Genomic DNA, 23,435 nt, shown 5'->3' with positions numbered 1-23,435 from the left:
TTGAAGAAAATCCAAAGCATCGATGCTTCGAAGGAAACCAAGGGCCCTTATTGCATCAGTGATGGAGAGTGTGAGGGCTGCATGGTCGAATAGTTAAGTGAATGTGATCATAGAGAGGGAATGGGTAAGGGTGTAGGGATGTCACTGTCAAGTGGAATGTGGAGGAAGAGGTTGGCAAAGCGGAGTGCTGGTGAGGAGAGGCGATGGGGATCAGATTGAGGGTGATGGGAAAGTCAGACTCACTTTTCCTGTGCGGAGAAGGTCTTCCTGTATTGCAGCCAGGTTCTGCAGAATGCAGATGGCATTGACCACCTGGGCCACTTGCAGCCACACAGCTTTAGTCTGTTGTGGTGGCTTTTTTCTCCGAGGAAGGGAAGAGCACCTCCTTATTGGTTCTTGCTCCCTCCACCAGAGATTGGCGGGAGGGCTCATCAAATCGTGGAGCACATTTTTGCCTGCTGGTGGACATTCATACAATAAATTCCTCAGTACAATCAGCATAAAGATTGCAGTCTCCAGAAGAAGCAAGGCTGCTTGCAGACCTTAAATGCAGCAGCACTGATGTCATTGGAGGCGACTTTCTGGATGGAAAGACTAATTGGGCCAGGGATTCCCACATGCTGGAAATCAAGTGCCCAATTAGGGGAAAATCACTTTTTTTCCCACATCACATAGGAGTCGGGGTCCTGACAGGGGAAAAAAACCTGACACGCCCCAGCCCGTCCCACACTGGTGAAATCGAGCCCTAGGCTTCCGTCAGGATGGCCAAGCTTCCCATCATGCCTTGTAATTATAGTGGCTTCCAACATAGCTACAACATTCCCATTAACCCACATCAATCAAAGCTCTCCCTGCATGCTTGTATTGAAGAATTTTCACCTCCGGGACTATAGGTGACTGGTGTTTTCTCCAGCAACTCACTGCTTACTTGTGCCTTGTAGATTAATTGAGAGGCTTTGGGCAGTCAGGAGGTGAGACACTCGCCATTCTTGTTGCCACAGACTCTGCTGCCTTGCCTCCTAGAGGGTCAATCACTCTAGCAACACATCTGCCCCGCTTCCTCAACCATCAACTAGTTAGCACCTGTGTTCAACAACGAACGGCCATCCTGATTGGCTACTCGTCAATTTAACCCGTTTGTTTGGTATTTTGAAGGGACCCGAGATGAAGTTCAGCCCATCCCAGATGGTGAATGTCATCTCGTTGCTAGTCTATCTAGAAACACAAGATAGCAGCAGGAGTAGGCCATTCGGCCCCTCGAGCCTGTTCCACCATTCAATGAGATCATGGTTGATCATTCAAATTCAATACCCTGTCCCTGCTTTCTCCCCATATCCCTTGATCCCTTTTAGCTTTAAGAAATATTTAACTCCTTGAATATATTTAATGAATTGGCCTCAACTGCCTTCTGTGGTAGAGAATTCCACAGGTCCACCACTCTCTGGGTGAAGAAATTCCTCATCAGTCCTAAATGGCTTACCTCTTATCCTTAGACTGACCCCTGGTTCTGGACTCCCCCGCCATCGGGAACATCTTTCCTGCATCTAGTCTGTCTAGTCCTGTCAGAATTTTATAAGTTTCAATGAGATCCACTCTCACTCTTCTAAACTCCAGCGAGTATAAGCCCAATTGACCCAATCTCTGCTCATACGTCATTCCTGCCATCAACGTTTATAAAACACTGGTTCGGCCACAACTTGAGCATTGTTTAACAATTCTGGGCACTGCACTTTAGGAAGGATGTGAAGGCCTTAGAGAGTGGTTTCAGGAATGAGGGACTTCAGTTACATGGATTACGTAGAGGAGCTGGGGTTGTTCTACTTAGAGCAGAGAAGGTTTAGAGTAGATTTGATAGAAGTGTTCAAAATCATGAGGGTTGTAAACAGTAGATAAACTGTTCCCATTGGTGGAGGGTGGTGAACCAGAGGAGACATATTTACGGTGATTGGCAGAAGATCCAAAGATGACATGAGGAAAAGCTTTTTTACACAGCGAGTGGTTAGGATCTGGAATGCACGGCCTGAAAGGGTGTTAGAGTCATAGAGTAATACAGCACGGATAGAGGCCCTTCGGCCCATCGTGTCCGCGCCGGCCATCAAGCCCTGTCTAATCTAATCCCATATTCCAGCATTTGGCCCGTAGCCTTGTATGCTATGGCATTTCAAGTGCTCATCCAAATGCTTCTTATATGTTGAGGGTTTCTGCCTCCACAACCCTTTCAGGCAGTGAGTTCCAGACTCCAACCAACCTCTGGGTGAAAAAGTTCTTTCTCAAATCCCCTCTAAACCACCCGCCCTTTACCTTGAATCTATGCCCCCTAGTTATTGACCCCTCTACTAAGGGAAAAAGCTCCTCAGCATCCATCCTATCTATGCCCCTCATAATTTTGTACACCTCAATCATGTCCCCCCTCAGCCTCCTCTGCTCCAAGGAAAACAAACCCAATCTGCCCAGTCTCTCTTCATAGCTGAAGCGCTCCAGCCCTGGTAACATCCTGGTGAACCTCCTCTGCACCCTCTCTAACGCGATCACATCCTTCCTGTAGTGTGGCGACCAGAACTGCACACAGTATTCCAGCTGTGGCCTAACCAGTGTTTTATACAGCTCCATCATAACCTCCTTGCTCTTATATTCAATGCCTCGGCTAATGAAGGCAAGTATCCCATATGCCTTTTTTACCACCTTTATCCACCTGTTCCGCCGCCTTCAGGGATCTGTGTACTTGCACACCCAGATCCCTCTGACTCTCCGTCTTGCCTAGGGTCTTTTCATTCATTGTGTATTCCCTTGCCTTGTTAGTCCCCCCAAAATGCATCACCTCGCACTTTTCCGGGTTAAATTCCATTTGCCACTGTTCTGCCCATCTGACCAACCCATCTATATTGTCCTGCAGACTGAGGCTACCCTCCTCACTATTTACCACCCTACCAATTTTTGTATCATCTGCGAACTTACTGATCATACCCTTTACATTCATATCCAAGTCATTAATGTAGACCACAAACAGCAAGGGACCCAGCACCGATCCCTGTGGTACCCTACTGGCCACAGGCTTCCAGTCACAAAAACAACCTTTGACCATCACCCTCTGCCTTCTGCCACTAAGCCAGTTTTGTATCCAATGTGCCAAGGTACCCTGGATTCCATGGGCTCTTACCTTCTTGATCAGTCTCCTGTGCAGGACTTTATCGAAGGCCTCACTGAAATCCATGTATACCACATCCACTGCGTTACCCTCATCCACACACCTAGTCACCCCCTCAAAAAATTCAATCAAATTAGTCAGACATGATCTTCCCTTAACAAAGCCATGTTGACTATCCCTGATTAATCCTTGCCTCTCCAAGTGGAGACAAATTTTGTCCCTCAGGATTTTTTCCAATAATTTTCCTACCACTGATGTTAGGCTCACTGGCCTGTAGTTCCCCGGTCTTTCCCTACTACCCTTCTTGAATAATGGTACTACATTAGCGGTTCTCCAGTCCTCTGGCACATCCCATGTGGCCAGAGAGGTCCTGAATATATGTTAGAGCCCCCGCAATCTCCTCTTGCCTCACACAGCAGCCTGGGATACATTTCATCCGGGACTGGGGATTTATCCATTTTTAGGCCAGCTAAAACCGCCAATACCTCCTCCCTCTCGATGTTAATATGTTCGAGCATATCACAGTACCCCCGCCCTATTTCTATGTCTACATCGTCCTTCTCCATAGTGAAAACAGATGCAAAAAATTCATTTAGAACCCCTCCTACATCTTACGGCTCCACACACAGATTGCCACTTTTGTCCCTAATGGGCCCTATTTTTTTCCCTAGTTATCCTCTTTCCCTTAATATACTTATAAAACATCTTCGGATTTTCCTTTATTTTGCTCACCAGTGTTATTTCATGGCCCCTCCTTGATCTCTTAATTTCTTTTTTAAATATCCCCCTGCACATTTTGTACTCCTCTAGGGCTTCCTCCATCTTTAGCCTTTTGTATCTACCAAAAGCCCTCCTTTTTTGCCTAATCCATTCTTGTATATCCCCTGACATCCACGGTTTCCTGTGGTTTTTGGAACCACTCTTGACCTTTACGGGAACATGTTGCCATTGTATGATCTCAATCTCCCTTCTGAAAGCCTCCCATTGCTCCGATGCGGATTTTCCTACAAGTAGCTGATCCCAGTCCATTTTGGCCAGATCCTGCCTTATCCTATTAAAATCGGCCTTCCCCCAATTTAGAACCTTTATTTCCGGCCCATCCCTGTCCTTTTCCATGACCACCTTAAATCTTACCATATTATGGTCACTATCACCAAAGTGCTCACCTACTAGCACTTTTTCCACTTGGCCGGCCACATTCCCTATGGAATGTGGCGGACGGAATCATGGCTTTTTTTTTAAAGGAAATTGGATAATTACCTGAAGGATAAACATTTGCAGGACTCCGGGGAAAGGCATGGGATTGAGACTAGCTGAAGTGCTGTTGCAGAGAACCAGCACTGGCTCGATGGGCAGAAAGGCCTCTTTCTGGGCTGTAATATTCTATTCCAACAGAAGTTGCCGAGGTGAAGAGGCTCCAGAAAAGACAGGCTTAAAAACCCGTTAGTGTACCAAATCGACAAACAAGACGCATCTCAAGACAGCATAACAAAAAGATTATCTGGTCATTTTCACATTGCCGTTTGTGGGACCTTGCTGTGCGCAAATTGATTGCTGCATTTCCCACATTGGTGGAAAAGCACTTTGAGACTTCCGGTGGTCATGAAAGGTGCTATATAAATGCAAGACTTTTTGAAGTGTGATATGGTAGCATATTGTTCCCTTGTTTAATTAGTCAGAAGTAAGATGTACCAAGCCATGCTCATCCAATGTATGCCTCGACATAAAATGAAGAGGTTGCCCAGTAATGTACACGGACACCCTATTCAGGCCACAAGGGGCGCACCACTCATGGGTCGCATGATCCCACAGGTAGATATCAAGCAACGTCAGTCAATTCCCATAATCAGTGACTTCAGACAGTTTATGGAAATGACTGGCACACCCACCATGTTAGGGAACCAAATTTGTGCGGTGCCTTAAATATCATACTAAAGCATCACAAACGATAGTATTCTGAGCTTTATTCGGCAGGATCCCAGCCATATACCCCAACACCTTTTTTATAGGCATTTTCCAGTGGCCTGATTGCACGAACCATGAACCTCCAGTGCTTTGTCCAACACAAACTCCAATAGAGATGGCCGTTCGAACTCTTGCTCTTTTTCTGGGGCTTCATTTTAACTTCCCGTTTGTATTTAAAAAAAAAAACAATAAAACGTCAATTGTATGTTTTTCCCCCCCGAACGATCACGGCTGAGGAAGCAAGTTCACCCCAGATAATATGAATAGCAGCGATTTTCACGAAATACTCGCAGAAGCTACATTAAGCCGATTTCACCGCCACCCCCAACCCCGCGGCTTATATTTTGTTTACAAAAGTCTTACCCACCACTAGCTTTTTACCTTGATTCCCTTCCCAGGGACAGAGTGGTAGTTGGACACCATCGTGTCCCTGTCCTCGGCGTACAGCCGATAGCCACCGGGTCGAGTGTAAGTTCCCTCCTGTAGCTTTTGTTCCATTTCTAGAGAGAGTTTCTGAAGGAGATGGTGGCATTTCTCCAAGGACACCTCACTCTGCTCGCAGATATCCAGATACTGATGTGCCAGGTCGCACTGGGACAAAATGAGATCAGCATTGCAAGTGGGACCAGATGAAAATACGACTATGAAGATTACGCTGAATTTTGCACTTTGATTCGGCCGAATACAATTATCAAGACCGTGATATCAGGCTGGGGAGAATAAAGACTAGAATACTGTATAATGCGCTTCTACAGAAAATTAGAAATTGGGATGAAGGTTCAGTGTCAATGCACAGTGGTTATGTTACTGGATGTGGTAAACCACTGTTTGTCCTGTTTGTATTCCACTGTGTACATGCCTGGACATGCCTCGGCTGACTCCTCCCACAGGTCCTAGTATAAAGGTGACTGCTCCCCAGCCCTTGGTATCCTGGACCGGTCGACCACTCGAGGCAGACCTCCATTCTGTTGTTAATAAAAGCCTTTAGTTACTCTTCTAACTCTCAGTCTTTTATGAGTAATTGATAGCGCATCAATTTTATTAACAACATTTTTATAATGGAGAAGATCCTCACACCAGCATGCCTGGACTTAGATCATCGCGAGGCGGACTCATCCACCAAGTTTACTCACTGGCTTAAGTGTTTTGAAAAATTCCTGACCGCCTCCGAAGCAATCAAATCGGACGAGGACAAACTGGATGTCCTGACCTCCAAAGTGAACCACCGAGTGTACTCGGTCATCCAAGACGCGACCTCGTACGCGGATGCTATCAAGCTCCTCAAGGACCAGTACACGCGCCCAGTGAACGAAGTGTACGCCAGGCACCTCCTGGGGAGTTGTAAACAACAACCTGGGGAATCGACCGTGGAATACCTTCAGGCACTGTCTGTGCTTGGCCGGGCCTGTGGTTGTAAGGATGTAAAGGCCGCCGTGTACACAGAGGAACTTATCCGGGACGCTTTTGTAGCGGGCCACAGATCCAATTACACACGACAGCGACTGTTGGAGCAGAGTAACCTCGACCTCAACAAGGCCTCTGAACTCGCACTATCGTTGGATGCAGCCTATCAGGGCATGGATGCCTACTCCTCTGCACCGTGGACGCCACGGGGAATGACAGCCTGGGACACGGTAGGACCGCCTCATAGCGCCGTGCCACCCCAGCCACACCCCAACAACGGCCCAACTACCGCAGCAGTGTCCCAAGGCCAGACAGCAGTGCCCCAAGGCCAGAAATGCTACTTCTGTGGCCAGGCAAAACACCCCAAAGCGCGCTGCCCGGTGAAAAACGCGATCTGCTCGGGCTGCGGGAAGAAGGGACACTACGCTAGCATCTGCAGGGCCAAAGCCACCCCGAACCCCAGCAGCGCCGCGTGTGGGCCATGCGGGCCGCCATTTTGGACCTCCCCGGCCTTGTGCGAATCACCGGTACAGCGGCCATTTTGGACGCCTCCAGCCACATGGGGATCATGGACGCCGCCATCTTGGACGACAGCCGGGACGCAGCAGGCCCCCGACACCGCCTCATCTGATACCCGCAGCGACACACCGACCCCTTCGCTGGCATCCGTTACACTGGACCAAGCGAGACCGCACCAACTGGCCAGTTCCACAATGGACATTAAGGTAAATGGTCACGATACAATCTGCCTTTTTGACTCTGGGAGCACGGAGAGCTTCATCCACCCTGACACGGTGCGGCGTTGCTCTCTCCCAGTCCTGCCTGCGCAACAGCGGATTTCTATGGCCTCCGAGTCCCAGTCGGCGGACATCGGCGGCTGCTGCGTGGTGACACTCGTAGTAGACGGGACCGTATACGATCATTTTAAACTTCTGGTCCTGCCTGACGTCTGCGCTGCCGTCCTGCTGGGGTTAGATTTTCAGTGCCACCTTAAAAGTGTTACGATGGCGTACGGTGGACCCCTACCCCCACTCACAGTCCGCAGCCAGCAGCTTCCAAATTGCCCGCCGCGCACCAGGTGCAACCTCTCCACACTCAGAGTCACCCCCCCCACCACTGTTTGCTAACCTCACCCCCGACTGTAAGCCCATCGCCACAAAGAGCAGGCGATACAGTGCCGGGGACAGGGTTTTCATTAAAACCGAAGTGGAGCGGCTCCTGAAAGAAGGGATTATTGAGGGCAGCACCAGCCCCTGGCGAGCCCAGGTTGTGGTCGTTAAGACCGGCGAGAAGCAGCGCCTGGTCATCGACTACAGCCAGACAATAAATCGCTACACCCTGCTGGACGCCTACCCACTCCCCCGTATAGCTGATATGGTCAACCAGATCGCGCAGTACCGCGTCTTCTCGACCATTGACCTGAAATCAGCGTACCACCAGCTCCCCATCCGCCCTGAGGACCGCCAGTACACTGCCTTTGAGGCAAACGGCCGCCTCTATCACTTCCTTAGGGTTCCCTTTGGCGTCACCAACGGGGTCTCCATCTTCCAAAGGGAGATGGACCGGATGGTAGATCAAAATGCGTTGCAGGCCACTTTCCCATATCTGGACAATGTGACCATCTGCGGCCGTGACTTGCAGGACCATGACGCAAACCTCGAAAAATTCCTCCGCACCGCCCAACTCCTAAACCTGACATAACAAGGAGAAGTGCATATTCAGCACAAACCGCCTCGCCATCCTTGGCTGTGTTGTGGAACACGGAGTCATCGGCCCCGACCCCGACCGGATGCGTCCCCTTATGGAACTTCCACTGCCCCACTGCCTCAAGGCCCTGAAGAGGTGCCTAGGGTTTTTCTCCTATTACGCCCAGTGGGTCCCCTACTATGCGGACAAGGCCCGTCCGCTGATCAAGTCCACCTCTTTTCCCTTGACGGCAGAGGCCCGCTTAGCCTTCCACCGTATCAAGGAGGACATTGCCAAAGCCACCATGCATGCAGTGGACGAATCCATCCCCTTCCAGGTGGAAAGCGACGCGTCCGACTTTGCCCTGGCCGCTACCCTCAATCAGGCGGGGAGACCCGTGGCCTTTTCACGAACCCTCCAAGGCCCGGAGACCAGACACTCCGCTGTTGAGAAGGAGGCCCAGGCGATTGTGGAGGCTGTGCATCATTGGAGGCACTACCTGGCCGGAAAACGATTTACCCTGCTCACTGACCAGCGTTCAGTTGCTTTTATGTTTAACAACAAGCAGAGGGGCAAAATCAAAAATGACAAGATCTTGAGGTGGAGAATCGAACTTTCCACCTACAACTACGAGATCTTGTACCGGCCCGGGAAGCTAAATGAACCCCCGGATGCGCTATCGCGTGGCACCTGCGCCAGCGCGCAGATCGATAGACTGCGGGCCCTCCACAATGACCTCTGCCACCCGGGGGTCACCAGGTTCTTCCACCTCATCAAGGCCCGCAACCTGCCTTACTCTATTGAGGTCAGGACCATGACCAGGAACTGCCAAGTCTGCGCTGAGTGCAAACCACACTTTTATAGACCAGACTGTGAGGGTGCCAGTCAGTTCCTTTTTGTAACCTCCAGATGGCACCTTCTTTCTTTGTGTGAAACCAAATTAACAAATAAATTGTAACTAAAATCCAATAACCCCTTAAATAACCCTTAACCCCTCAAATTAAAATTTGATTATTTGAACTAATTATGCACTCCAGTCCCCGCGGCGCCCACCGGTCACGCAAAAGCTCGAGCATGCCGGCGGACACCGCGTGCTCCATCTCTAGGGCCACCCGGGCGCGAACAAGGCCACGGAAGAGGGGGAGGCAATCCGGTCGGACGACCCCCTCGACCGCCCGCTGCCTGGACCAATTAATGGCTTTCTTGGCCAGGCCCAGGAGCAGGCCCACGAGGAGGTGCTCCAACCTGCCCGCTCCCCTCCGCACGGGGTGACCGTAGATCAGAAGCGTGGGACTGAAGTGCAACCAAAATTTGAGGAGCAGCCCCTTCAAAAAATGGAAGAGGGGCTGCAACCTCACACCCCATATATACGTGGAACACGGACTCCTCCAGACCGCAAAACAAACAGGCGGTCTGGGAGTCCGTGAACCTATTTAAAAATCTATTGCACGGAACTGCCCTGTGCAACACCCTCCAGGCCAAGTCCCCAATAGAACAAGGGAGGACTCCCGCATAGAGAGACCCCCATTGGGGACCTCCGTCCGGAGGTAAAATGGCACGCCACGGCGTGTCCGGACGGCAGGCGAAGATGGCAAAGTGGAAGGTGTGCAAGAGCAGCCCGTACAGGAAACCCCTCCGCGCAGAATGAAAAAGCACGGAGGGTATTTCCTCGAGACGGCTCAAGTTGTGAGGCACCGATCCCCGAGGGGAGTTTCGGGGCAAGGCGCCGATAAGGAATTCCGTCCGAACGGGAGTAAGCTCGGACGGGATCTCCCCACGCGCCCGAGCCGCCTCGACACACCTCGTGGCGTCGGGGGGTAACATCGCTTTCACCGCCCCGATGGCACTGACCGCGAGCCGGACGTTGTCCCACGACATGCGTCGCGCCAGCTCCTCTGACAGAACGACCCTCTGCGCGGTGGCCTCCAGCGGGTCCACCGGCAGGAAAGTCCCGCCCACGGTGAGCCCCTGAGCGATGGCCAGGGCCACCGCCCGCTCGGACTGCAGGAAGAAGACAGCCTTCCCATACATTTTTGAGGCGGCGACTATGGCCGGAGGGCCGACAACCCCGGCCATAGCCTTGACGCACGCCTCAATAGTCATGTCGGGGTGGGTGTAGCTCTTCACCCCGAGCTTGATGGTCATCAATCGGGACGGGGCAGCAGCAGCAGCGGGAGCGGCCGAGGCTTTGGCCGCCGCCGCCGCATATGTCATCGCCGGCCCCGTCGCCGCCGAAGAAGTGCTCGCCATCGTGGGGTGGTTTTCAGGAAGAGCCACACCCACCCCAAAAGTCACAGGCCCCAAGATGTTTAATGGCCTTGGTCGTTAGGTCTTTCCCAGAGCAGAGGGAGTGTAAATTAACTGGCCCGCCTCTCCCCTTGATGGTATTAATTGGGAGGGGGGCCCTTCCTTCCCTCTGCTCAATGGGTCAATAGAAAAATAAAAAAGAGGTGCCTTTTGGAGAGGCAGAGTGAGGACAAGGAGAGAGAAAGAGGGGGATGGGAAGAAGGGGGGGCCGCAAAGGCAGGGTCCCCACTTAAAGGTGTTGGTCGGTGGGTGGGCGTCGGCTGGGTGCACTCCCCTGATGGAATACAAAAAAGTCTTTGTCGATGGTCTTCGGGCAGGGGGAGAAGACGCCTTCACCTGGGCAGGCTGGAAAAAGCCCAGGCTCAGCCCACACCAGGTCTTCCTGATGCGGAGAAAAACAAAAACTTCACCTGGGCAGGCTCCAGCCAACCCAGGCCAGGCTTCCGGCCCGTCGTCTTTCCTCCCCCCGCCTAGAATGCAAAGTCTTTAGGGGAATGCACAAGACACCCACCTGCAGATGTCGAGAGTTGCGGCAGCTCCTCCCCTCCTTCCGAGTTGTAGCTGCGAGGTATTCCTCTCCCCTCTCTCCCTCTCCTGGGCTGGAGGCCAAATTGGGAGGCAGTGATGGAAGGCCTCCTGTAGTTGTAAAAGCTGGCCTCCTCCTCTGTCCTCTACTCCTCCCTCTCCAGGCACCTCTGTAGTTGATGGTTGTGGGTAGGTAGGTTGCTGGTAGTGGTGGCCTGGGGTCACTCCTTCCTCTCCACTCCCAGGCCAAGGCAACCACACACACTCTCCCCTCAGCAGCACAGCCTTCTTCACACACAGCTGCCACACGTCGGGAGCCGTTCCTTGGGGAGGGGGTCCTGTGAGGGTGCCAGTCAGTTCCTTTTTGTAACCTCTAGATGGCACCTTCACTGTTCTTTTGTTAATTGTTTCTCGTTCTCTGGTGTTAGTTTTTAATCACCTCTTATTATATAACCCAATTAATCAAATTAAAATTTGGCCTCTTAAATCGATTACGCACTCCAGTCCCCGCGGCGCCCACCGGTCACGAAAGAGCTCGAGCTCGCCGGCGGACACCGCGTGCTCCATCTCCAAGGCCACCCGGCCGCGAACGAGAGGGAGGCAATCCGGCCGGACGACCCCCTCGGCCGCCCGCTGCCTGGACCAATTGATGGCTTTCTTGGCCAGGCCCAGGAGCAGGCCCACGAGGAGGTCCTCCGACCTGGCCGCTCCCCTCCGCACCGGGTGACCGTAGATCAGGAGCGTGGGACTGAAGTGCAACCAAAATTTGAGGAGCAGCCCCTTCAAATAGTGAAAGAGGGGCTGCAACCTCTCACACCCCGTGTACACGTGAAAAACGGACTCCTCCAGACCGCAAAACAAACAAGCGGTCTGGGAGTCCGTAAACCTGCTTAAAAATCTATTGCACGGAACTGCTCTGTGCAACACCCTCCAGGCCAAATCCCCGATAGAACAGGGGAGGACTCCCGCATAGAGAGCCCCCCATTGGGGACCTCCGCCTCCGTCCGGAGGTAAAACGGCACGCCACGGCGTGTCCGGACGGCAGGCGAAGATGGCAAAGTGGAAGGTGTGCAAGAGCAGCCCGTACAGGAAACCCCTCCGCGCAGAATGAAAAAGCACGGAGGGTATTTCCTCGAGACGGCTCAAGTTGTGAGGCGCCGATCCCCGAGGGGAGTCTCGGGGCAAGGCGCCGATAAGGAATTCCATCCGAACGGGAGTAAGCTCGGACGGGATCTCCCCACGTGCCCGAGCAGCCTCGACGCACCTCGTGGCGCCGGGGGGCAACATCGCTTTCACCGCCCCGATGGCATCGACCGCGAGCCGGACGTCGACCCACGACATGCGTCGCGCCAGCTCCTCTGCCATCGAGTAGGTCCCCGACTCTAGTCACCCTGCCAGGCACAGCCCTGCGCTCCGCCAGCCACCCGAACTCGCGGACGTGGAGGTGCGGATTCCTGAACAGCGGCTCCCGGAGGACAGCCGCCGCTCCTGACGGGGGAGAGCTCCGCCTGGAGGCGACGGAGTTCCAAACCCATAGTAGTTCCTGGTAAAAGACAGGCAGCTCCCGCAGGCTCTCACGCCTGCCGCTCACCTCCAAAAACAGGAGCTGCGTGTCGTAATTGAGGCCGTGCAGCTGGCGGAAAAAATACGTCGCCAGCGCACACCATCTTGGAGGATTCTCGACGTACAGGTATCTCTGCAGCGTCCGAAGACGGAAAGTCGCAGCCTGGGTGCGGAGGCACACCAACGCCTGACCGCCCTCCTTAAGCGGGAGACTCAGAACCGCGGCAGCGACCCAGTGTATCCTGTTGTTCCAGAAGAAGTCGACGAGCTTCTTCTGTATCTTGGCGACAAACGCAGGGGGGGGGGATCAGAGTAACCAACCGGTACCACAACATGGCGGCCACCAGTTGGTTTATGACCAACGCCCGACCCCTGTAGGACAACACTCGGAGCAATCCTGTCCAGCGTCCTAAGCGAGCGGTGACTTTGGCCTCCAGCTCGTGCCAGTTCGCCGGCCAGGCGTCCTCGGCCGGGCTGAGGTAGACTCCCAAGTAGAGGAGGTGCGTGGTGCTCCAGGCGAAGGGCCCGAACTCCTCCGGCAGAGAGTCCACCTGCCACTGACCCACCAGGAGTCCAGAACATTTCCCCCAGTTGATCCTGGCGGAGGATGCGTCCGAGTAAATCTGCTGGCATTCCCGCATCCTCCGCAAGTCAACGGGATCCGTGACCACGAGGAGCACGTCATCGGCGTAAGCCGAGAGGACCACCTCCACGCCCGGCCCTCACAGAGCCAATCCCGCCAACCTCTTCCGCAAGAGGCGCAGGAAAGGCTCCACGCAAATGGCATATAACTGGCCGGACATGGGGCATCCCTGACGCACCCCCCTCCCGAAGCGAAGGGGCGCCGTCAAGGACCCGTTAACTTTAATCAGACACTCCGCGGCAGCGTACAGAAGTCGGATCCGGGCGACGAAATGCGTCCCGAACCCGAAAGCGCGCAGAGTCCCGAAAAGATACTCGTGATCCACCCTGTCGAACGCCTTCTCCTGATCCAGGGAAAGGAAGGCGACCGACAGACCAGCCCTCTGGGAATGGTGGACCAGGTCCCGGACCAGATGGATGTTATCGTGAATGGTCCGGCCCGGGACCGTGTAGGACTGGTCGGGATGGATCATGCGGGCCAGCACGGCGCCAAGGCGAACAGACATGGCCCTGGCAAAGATTTTGTAATCCGTGCTGAGGAGGGAGACCGGGCGCCAGTTCTTAAGGAGGCGAAGATCACCCTTCTTCGGCAGCAGGACGATCACCGCCCTGCGCCACGAGAGGGGCATCTCCCCGGTCGCCAGACATTTCCCCCAGGACCCGCACGTAGTCGCCCCCCAGGAAGCCCCAGAACGCCCTGTGGAACTCCACGGTCAGCCCATCCAGCCCCGGGGACTTCCCCTGGAGAGCTGGCGGAGGGCGCCGGACAGCTCCTCCAAACTCAGAGGAGCGTCCAGTTTTTCGGCGCCCTCCGGGCCGACCTTCGGCAGGTCCTCCCACAAAACTCTGCGCGCGTCCTCGCTGGACAGATCCGGAGAGAACAGAGCCCCGTAATAGGCGCGGGTCTCCGCGCGGATTCCCTCCGGATCCGAGACCGGAGATCCGTCGTCGGCCAGCAGCTCCAAAAGCTGCTTACGGACCCCCCGTCTTTTTTCCAGCGAGTAGAAGAAGGGGGAGCCGCGGTTCAGGTCCCGCAGGAACTGGATCCGCGACCTCACGTACGCGCCTCGGGACCCGACGAGCCGCAGGTCCTTCAGCGCGCCCTTCTTCTCTTCGTACGCCAGCCGCAGGGCCGGGTCCTCGGCGACTTGACCGAGACGGGACTCCAGGTCGAGCACCTCCTTCTCCAACTGCCCGACCCGGGCCTCCCGCCTCTTGGTCGACCCCTTCGCGTACTCCTGACAGAAGAGACGGATGTGAGCCGTGCCCACATCCCACCATAGCCTCAAGGAGGGGAAGCCCCCCTGCTTCCTTCTCCAGCCGGCCCAGAAAAGACCGAACGAATCCCGGAACCGCGCGTCCTCCAGCAGCAGGTTGTTAAAGTGCCAATACGCGGACCGGCGCGCGGCGGCACGAGCTCCGCCCACACCAGGTGGTGGTCCGTGCATGGCACCGGCCGCACGGAAGCCGTCGGAACACAGGAGACGTACGCCCGGGAAATGTAGAGGCGGTCGATCCTGGACGCTCCTCCCCCAGACCTCACAAAAGTGAAGGCGCTGGAGTCGGGATGGAGATTACGCCAGACGTCCACCAAGTCGAGGGACCCGACCAGGTCCCTCAACTTCCCCACCGACGCCGGGCTCGGCTGGGTACCCGTGCGGTCCCTCGCCTCGAGGGTACAATTAAAATCCCCCCCGAGGACGACGCACTCGCCCGCGTCGACGGAGCCCAAAAGAGTGGACACTTCAAAGAAGCGCGCTTGCTGCGCAACAGCCTGAGGGGCGTACACGTTCACTAGATGGAACGGCACGCCCCCCAGGCGAACAGTGACCTGGAGCAAGCGGCCCGGCACGAGCTCCTTGACCCCCAAGATCTCCGGCTGAAAATGCGGGGCCAACAAGATAGCCACCCCACTGGAAACACTGGAGAGGTGACTCATGTTGACCCCTCCTTGCCACTCCAGGAGCCACGTAGCCTCGTCTCCCGGAACGGTGTGGGTTTCTTGCAGGAAGCACACCGCATACTTCCCGTCCCGAAGGACCGAAAAGTTATTAAATCTGCGGCTAGCCTCCCTGCTGCCGTTGACGTTGAGGCTGGCTATGGTTATCTTCATTACAGAAGCACAACCAACCCCTACTTAAACCTAACGGGGGAAGGGAGGGCGGCCGCTAGTCGACCGCCACTCCCTTAGCAGCCCGGTGAGGAATGCTCGGAACCGACACAGCTCGGACGGGCTCACGCCCGCGTCCGCACCCATGGTCTTGTAGGCGACGCGGGCCGACCCGACCATCTGTCGAGGGCCTGCTGGGTCCTGCGGCGACCCTGGCTCGTGGCCACAAATTCCCGGAGCTCCCTGATGGGAATAAGAACGAGGGGGGTCCCGGCGAGGGGCGCGAGGTCATCCATCGCCTCGTCGGCGATGGACTCTAAGTCTTCCTCCGCCCCCACCACCGAGTCCCCGTCCTCCTCCGGGGGGTCGCCACCGGCGGCCGAACCGTCCGCCACGCAGTGCGCGTCGGGCGGCCCGGCCGCGACAGCCGGCCCCGCCTCCGCCCCGATCCCACCCCCAGGATCGGTAGCGGGGGATTCCCCCCCGGGCTCCTTTAGGGGGGCCGGGCCAGAAGGCGGCGGCTGCCCGGAGACCCCCTCCGCCCCAGGCACCGGAACGACCGGAGAGACCGGAGAGACGGGAGAACACGCGTACCCGATCATCTCCAAATCGCCCGGCGCCGGAGACACAGACGGAGTGTCCCCCTCCGCCACGCCTCCGACCCAGCAGATGGGGTAAATTTTCCACAAACCTCGACGAAGTCGAGCAGCACCTGGGAAAGGTCCGGGCCGCTCTGGGCGAGCTCATCGTCGGACGACTCGCCCGGCCCGGTCCCCTGGCCGCCCGACCCGTCGAGGGGTAACACCACCGACAAAGGATCCGTCCCCGCCGCGGGTCGTCCCGCGACCCCCCCCACGGGCAGGGTCCCGTCCCCATGAGGCACAAGCCGGGCAGACGCTTCTGCCTCAGCTTCCCCAGGGACAGGCGACCCCTGCCGTTCGCCCGTAGTAGTGTTAGCGGTGGGGTGGGGCGCAGTGTCCGCGGCGGGCGACGACTCCCCCTGACCGGAGGGGCCTTCCACCTCCCTGTCCCCCCCCTCGTCCCGGGAGTCACGCCTTCGCTTGAGCGCGGAGGGGTAGAGGGAGGCCTCCATGTCTTCAGGGGCCTCCCCTGCTCCTTCCAGAGGAGCGAGTTCTTTGGGTCCCCCGGACCCAAGCCCGGCCGCAGGTTCTGGCGGTCCCGCCCGCGGGCTCAGGCACGGGGTCCCCCCCCGCTCCGCACTCCACTATCAGCGCCGCGATGCTCTCGGGCGTCAGGGGGTGCATGTGAAAGGGCACGCCCTCCTCGGGGGGACCCACCCTACGGTGTTTATTTTTCCCCAGCGCCTTTTTCCCGACCGGACATCCCTCCTCCCCCCCGCCGGAGGCCTGGACGACGATGGCCTCCGACGACGACCGCGCCCCGTTAGCTTTTGTTCGGGAGGGAGCGCGGCTAGACCCAGAGGGAGGAGCGGCGGCGGCGCCAGCCTTGGCCGCGCCGGATGACTTGGCGGCCTTGGAGGCGGGGCAGTTTTTCCGCACGTGCCCCACCTCCCTACAGGCGTGGCACCGCACGCCGTCCATGGTCCAAAAGACGCGGTACGGGGTCCCCCCGTGGAGGACCGTGAAAGCCCCGTCCGTCTCCCCCTCCCGCGCCAGCTGAACAAAGGCTTGGCGCCGGAAGGAGAAGACATGGCGAAGGCTGCCTTCCCGGAGCCCGAGCGGGATCGGGGAAATGCCCGACCTCACCTCCCCGAGTTGACGTAGGTGGGGGAGGAGGAGCTCACCGGTGATATAGGGCGGGACGTTCGACAGAACGACACTCTGCGCGGTGGCCTCCAGCGGGTCCACCGGCAGGAAAGTCCCGCCCACGGTGAGCCCCTGAGCGATGGCCAGGGCCACCGCCCGCTCGGACTGCAGGAAGAAGACAGCCTTCCCATACATTTTTGAGGCGGCGACTATGGCCGGAGGGCCGACAACCCCGGCCATAGCCTTGACGCACGCCTCAATAGTCATGTCGGGGTGGGTGTAGCTCTTCACCCCGAGCTTGATGGTCATCAATCGGAACGGCGACGGGGCAGCAGCAGCAGCGGGAGCGGCCGAGGCTTTGGCCGCCGCCGCCGAAGAAGTGCCACACCCACCCCAAAAGTCACAGGCCCCAAGATGTTTAATGGCCTTGGTCGTTAGGTCTTTCCCAGAGCAGAGGGAGTGTAAATTAACTGGCCCGCCTCTCCCCTTGATGGTATTAATTGGAAGGGGGGCCCTTCCTTCCCTCTGCTCAATGGGTCAATAGAAAAATAAAAGAGGTGCCTTTTGGAGAGGCAGAGTGAGGACAAGGAGAGAGAAAGAGGGGGATGGGAAGGAGGGGGGGCCGCAAAGGCAGGGTCCCCACTTAAAGGTGTTGGTCGGTGGGTGGGCGTCGGCTGGGTGTACTCCCCCGATGGAAAAGCAAAGTCTTTTAAGGTGGTCTTCGGGCAGGGGGAGAAGATGTCTTCGCCTGGGCAGACTGGAGACAGCCCAGGTTCAGCCCACACCAGGTCTTTTTGGTGAGCAGGAAAGCAGCTTCACCCGGGCAGGCTCCAGCCAACCCAGGCCAGGCCTTCGGACCGTCTTCTTTTCCTCCCCCCGCCTAGAATGCAAAAGTCTTTAGGGGGGAATACACAAGGACACCCACCTGCAGATGTTTGGAATTGCAGCTCCTCCCCTCCTTCCAAGTGGAGCTGTTCGAGTCCTCTCTCCCTCTCCTGGGCTGGAGGCCGAATTGGGAGGCAGTGATGAAAAAGGCCTCGCCCGTTCCAATGCTGGCCTCCTCCTCTGTCCTCCACTCCTTCCTCTCCAGGCACCTCTGTAGTTGATGGTTGTGGGTAGGTAGGTTGCTGGTAGTGGTGGCCTGGGGTCACTCCTTCCTCTCCACTCCCAGGCCAAGGCAACCACACACTCTCTCCCCTCAGCAGCACAGCAGCACAGCCTTCTTCACACACAGCTGCCACACGTCGGGAGCCGTTCCTTGGGGAGGGGGTCCTGTGAGGGTGCCAGTCAGTTCCTTTTTGTAACCTCTAGATGGCACCTTCTTTCTTTATGTGAAACCAAATTAACAAATCCAATAACCCCTTAAATAACCCTAAACCCCTCAAATTAAAATTTGATTATTTGAACTAATTATGCACTCCAGTCCCCGCGGCGCCCACCGGTCACGCAAAAGCTCGAGCGTGCCGGCGGACACCGCGTGCTCCATCTCTAGGGCCACCCGGGCGCGAACAAGGCCACGGAAGAGGGGGAGGCAATCCGGTCGGACGACCCCCTCGACCGCCTGCTGCCTGGACCAATTAATGGCTTTCTTGGCCAGGCCCAGGAGCAGGCCCACGAGGAGGTCCTCCAACCTGCCCGCTCCCCTCCGCACGGGGTGACCGTAGATCAGAAGCGTGGGACTGAAGTGCAACCAAAATTTGAGGAGCAGCCCCTTCAAAAAATGGAAGAGGGGCTGCAACCTCTCACACCCCATATATACGTGGAACACGGACACCTCCAGACCGCAAACAAACAGGCGGTCTGGGAGTCCGTGAACCTATTTAAAAATCTATTGCACGGAACTGCCCTGTGCAACACCCTCCAGGCCAAGTCCCCAATAGAACAAGGGAGGACTCCCGCATAGAGAGACCCCCATTGGGGACCTCCGTCTCCGTCCGGAGGTAAAACGGCACGCCACGGCGTGTCCGGACGGCAGGCGAAGATGGCAAAGTGGAAGGTGTGCAAGAGCAGCCCGTACAGGAAACCCCTCCACGCAGAATGAAAAAGCACGGAGGGTATTTCCTCGAGACGGCTCAAGTTGTGAGGCACCGATCCCCGAGGGGAGTTTCGGGGCAAGGCGCCGATAAGGAATTCCGTCCGAACGGGAATAAGCTCGGACGGGATCTCCCCACGCGCCCGAGCCGCCTCGACACACCTCGTGGCGTCGGGGGGCAACATCGCTTTCACCGCCCCGATGGCACTGACCGCGAGCCGGACGTTGTCCCACGACATGCGTCGCGCCAGCTCCTCTGGCGCCATCCAGCCCGCTCCCCCGCCATCGAGTAGGTCCCCGACTCTAGTCACCCTGCCAGGCACAGCCCTGCGCTCCGCCAGCCACCCGAACTCGCGGACGTGGAGGTGCGGATTCCTGAACAGCGGCTCCCGGAGGACAGCCGCCGCTCCTGACGGGGGAGAGCTCCGCCTGGAGGCGACGTAATTCCAAACCCATAGTAGTTCCTGGTAAAAGACAGGCAGCTCCCGCAGGCTCTCACGCCTGCCGCTCACCTCCAAAAACAGGAGCTGCGTGTCGTAATTGAGGCCGTGCAGCTGGCGGAAAAAATACGTCGCCAGCGCACACCATCTTGGAGGATTCTCGACGTACAGGTATCTCTGCAGCGTCCGAAGACGGAAAGTCGCAGCCTGGGTGCGGAGGCACACCAACGCCTGACTGCCCTCCTTAAGCGGGAGACTCAGAACCGCGGCAGCGACCCAGTGTATCCTGTTGTTCCAGAAGAAGTCGACGAGCTTCTTCTGTATCTTGGCGACAAACGCAGGGGGGGGGGGGGATCAGAGTAACCAACCGGTACCACAACATGGCGGCCACCAGTTGGTTTATGACCAACGCCCGACCCCTGTAGGACAACACTCGGAGCAATCCTGTCCAGCGTCCTAAGCGAGCGGTGACTTTGGCCTCCAACTCGTGCCAGTTCGCCGGCCAGGCGTCCTCGGCCGGGCTGAGGTAGACTCCCAAGTAGAGGAGGTGCGTTGTGCTCCAGGCGAAGGGCCTGAACTCCTCCGGCAGAGAGTCCACCTGCCACTGACCCACCAGGAGTCCAGAACATTTCCCCCAGTTGATCCTGGCGGAGGATGCGTCCGAGTAAATCTGCTGGCATTCCCGCATCCTCCGCAAGTCAACGGGATCCGTGACCACGAGGAGCACGTCATCGGCGTAAGCCGAGAGGACCACCTCCACGCCCGGCCCTCGCAGAGCCAATCCCGCCAACCTCTTCTGCAAGAGGCGCAGGAAAGGCTCCACGCAAATGGCATATAACTGGCCGGACATGGGGCATCCCTGACGCACCCCCCTCCCGAAGCGAAGGGGCGCCGTCAAGGACCCGTTAACTTTAATCAGACACTCCGCGGCAGCGTACAGAAGTCGGATCCGGGCGACGAAATGCGTCCCGAACCCGAAAGCGCGCAGAGTCCCGAAAAGATACTCGTGATCCACCCTGTCGAACACCTTCTCCTGATCCAGGGAAAGGAAGGCGACCGACAGACCAGCCCTCTGGGAATGGTGGACCAGGTCCCGGACCAGATGGATGTTATCGTGAATGGTCCGGCCCGGGACCGTGTAGGACTGGTCGGGATGGATCATGCGGGCCAGCACGGCGCCAAGGCGAACAGACATGGCCCTGGCAAAGATTTTGTAATCCGTGCTGAGGAGGGAGACCGGGCGCCAGTTCTTAAGGAGGCGAAGATCACCCTTCGGCAGCAGGACGATCACCGCCCTGCGCCACGAGAGGGGCATCTCCCCGGTCGCCAGACATTCCCCCAGGACGCCCCAGAACGCCCTGTGGAACTCCACGGTCAGCCCGTCCAGCCCCGGGGACTTCCCCCTGGAGAGCTGGCGGAGGGCGCCGGACAGCTCCTCCAAACTCAGAGGAGCGTCCAGTTTTTCGGCGCCCTCCGGGCCGACCTTCGGCAGGTCCTCCCACAAAACTCCGCGCGCGTCCTCGCTGGACGGATCCGGAGAGAACAGAGCCCCGTAATAGGCGCGGGTCTCCGCGCGGATTCCCTCCGAGACCGGAGATCCGTCGTCGGCCAGCAGCTCCAAAAGCTGCTTACGGACCCCCCGTCTTTTTTCCAGCGAGTAGAAGAAGGGGGAGCCGCGGTCCAGGTCCCGCAGGAACTGGATCCGCGACCTCACGTACGCGCCTCGGGACCCGACGAGCCGCAGGTCCTTCAGCGCGCCCTTCTTCTCTTCGTACGCCAGCCGCAGGGCCGGGTCCTCGGCGACTTGACCGAGACGGGACTCCAGGTCGAGCACCTCCTTCTCCAACTGCCCGACCCGGGCCTCCCGCCTCTTGGTCGACCCCTTCGCGTACTCCTGACAGAAGAGACGGATGTGAGCCTTGCCCACATCCCACCATAGCCTCAAGGAGGGGAAGCCCCCCTGCTTCCTTCTCCAGCCGGCCCAGAAAAGACCGAACGAATCCCGGAACCGCGCGTCCTCCAGCAGCAGGTTGTTAAAGTGCCAGTACGCGGACCGCCCCCCGGCGCGCGGCGGCACGAGCTCCGCCCACACCAGGTGGTGGTCCGTGCACGGCACCGGCCGCACGGAAGCCGTCGGAACGCAGGAGACGTACGCCCGGGAAATGTAGAGGCGGTCGATCCTGGACGCTCCTCCCCCAGACCTCACAAAAGTGAAGGCGCTGGAGTCGGGATGAAGATTACGCCAGACGTCCACTAAGTCGAGGGACCCGACCAGGTCCCTCAACTTCCCCACCGACGCCGGGCTCGGCTGGGTACCCGTGCGGTCCCTCGCCTCGAGGGTACAATTAAAATCCCCCCCCGAGGACGACGCACTCGCCCGCGTCGACGGAGCCCAAAAGAGTGGACACTTCTTCAAAGAAGCGCGCTTGCTGCGCACCGGCCTGAGGGGCGTACACGTTCACTAGATGGAACGGCACGCCCCCCAGGCGAACAGTGACCTGGAGCAAGCGGCCCGGCACGAGCTCCTTGACCCCCAAGATCTCCGGCTGAAAATGCGGGGCCAACAAGATAGCCACCCCACTGGAAACACTGGAGAGGTGACTCATGTTGACCCCTCCTTGCCACTCCAGGAGCCACGTAGCCTCGTCTCCCGGAACGGTGTGGGTTTCTTGCAGGAAGCACACCGCATACTTCCCGTCCCGAAGGACCGAAAAGTTATGAAATCTGCGGCTAGCCTCCCTGCTGCCGTTGACGTTGAGGCTGGCTATGGTTATCTTCATTTCAGAAGCACAACCAACCCCTACTTAAAACTAACGGGGGAAGGGAGGGCGGCCGCTAGTCGACCGCCGCTCCCTTAGCAGCCCGGTGAGGAATGCTCGGAACCGACACAGCTCGGACGGGCTCACGCCCGCGTCCGCACCCATGGTCTTGTAGGCGACGCGGGCCGACCCGACGAGCAGCGCCAGCCCCGACCATCTGTCGAGGGCCTGCTGGGTCCTGCGGCGACCCTGGCTCGTGGCCACAAATTCCCGGAGCTCCCTGATGGGAATAAGAACGAGGGGCGCGAGGTCAACCATCGCCTCGTCGGCGATGGACTCTAAGTCTTCCTCCGCCCCCACCACCGAGTCCCCGTCCTCCTCCGGGGGGTCCCCACCGGCGGCCGAACCATCCGCCACGCAGTGCGCGTCGGGCGGCCCCGCCTCCGCCCCGATCCCACCCCCAGGATCGGTAGCGGAGGATTCCCCCCCGGGCTCCTTTAGGGGGGCCGGGCCAGAAGGCGGCGGCGGCCCGGAGACCCCCTCCGCCCCAGGCACCGGAACGACGGGAGAACACGCGTACCCGATCATCTCCAAGTCGCCCGGCGCCGGAGACACAGACGGAGGGTCCCCCTCCGCCACGCCACCGGCCTCCGACCCAGCAGACGGGGTAATTTTCCCACACACCTCGACGAAGTCGAGCAGCACCTGGGAAAGGTCCGGGCCGCTCTGGGCAAGCTCATCATCGGACGACTCGCCCGGCCCGGTCCCCTGGCCGCCCGACCCGTCGAGGGGTAACGCCACCGACAAAGGATCCGTCCCCGCCGTGGGTCGTCCCGCGACCCCCCCCACGGGCAGGGTCTTGTCCCCATCCCCGGGAGGCACGAGCCGGGCAGACGCTTCTGCCTCAGCTTCCCCAGGGACAGGCGACCCCTGCCGTTCGCCCATAGTAGTGTCAGCGGTGGGGTGGGGCGCAGTGTCCGCGGCGGGCGACGACTCCCCCTGACCGGAGGGGCCTTCCACCTCCCTGTCCCCCCCCCTCGTCCCGGGAGTCGCGCCTTCGCTTGAGCGCGGAGGGGTAGAGGGAGGCCTCCATGTCTTCAGGGGCCTCCCCTGCTCCTTCCAGAGGAGCG

General features: G+C 57.9%; 1 pseudogene; it reads right to left on the bottom strand.

Moving 5' to 3' along the window:
• LOC147102544 (guanylate-binding protein 1-like) overlaps positions 1 to 23,435 on the bottom strand; it is an 84,264-nt pseudogene that overhangs the window by 3,652 nt on the left and 57,177 nt on the right.

The sequence above is a fragment of the Somniosus microcephalus genome, chromosome 21 (assembly GCF_052327205.1).
Source record: "Somniosus microcephalus isolate GS21.2 chromosome 21, FLI_Smic_1.0, whole genome shotgun sequence".
Lineage (NCBI taxonomy): Eukaryota > Metazoa > Chordata > Chondrichthyes > Squaliformes > Somniosidae > Somniosus > Somniosus microcephalus.
Note: the sequence above shows the minus strand (reverse complement) of the source record. Positions and strands in the feature narration are given on the sequence as shown.